Here is a 534-nt window from a genome sequence, read left to right as displayed (position 1 = left end):
AATGGAACAAAATTGAAGACCCAAATATGAGTACATGCAATTTCAGCCACCTGATATTTGACAAAGGGGCCAAGAATATTCACTGGAGGAAAGACAGCATGTTCAGCAAATGGTGCTGGCAAAACTGGATCTCCATGTGTAGAAGAATAAAATTAAACCCCTATCTTTCACCCTTCACAAAAGTCAATTCCAAATGGATCAAAGACCTCAATGTAAAGCCTGCAACTCTGAAACTGTTAGAAGAAAACATTGGGGAAAACCTACATGATATAGGTGTAGGAAAGGATTTTCTGAACCGGACATCAATGGCTCAGAAAAGAAGGGCAAGAATTAACAAATGGGACCTCATTAAACTAAAAAGGTTCTGTACATCAAAGGAGATAACAAGGGAAGTGATAAGAAAACCCACAGAATGGGAGAAAATCTTTACCAGTGACACATCTGACAGAGGTTTAATATCTAGAATATATAACCATCTCAAAAAACAGAGAATCAAGACAAGAAGTAACCCAATTAAAAGATAGGCTAAGGAGC

Source organism: Nannospalax galili, unplaced genomic scaffold (genome assembly GCF_000622305.1).
Source record: "Nannospalax galili isolate Female #2095 unplaced genomic scaffold, S.galili_v1.0 scaffold514, whole genome shotgun sequence".
NCBI lineage: Eukaryota > Metazoa > Chordata > Mammalia > Rodentia > Spalacidae > Nannospalax > Nannospalax galili.
Note: the sequence above shows the minus strand (reverse complement) of the source record.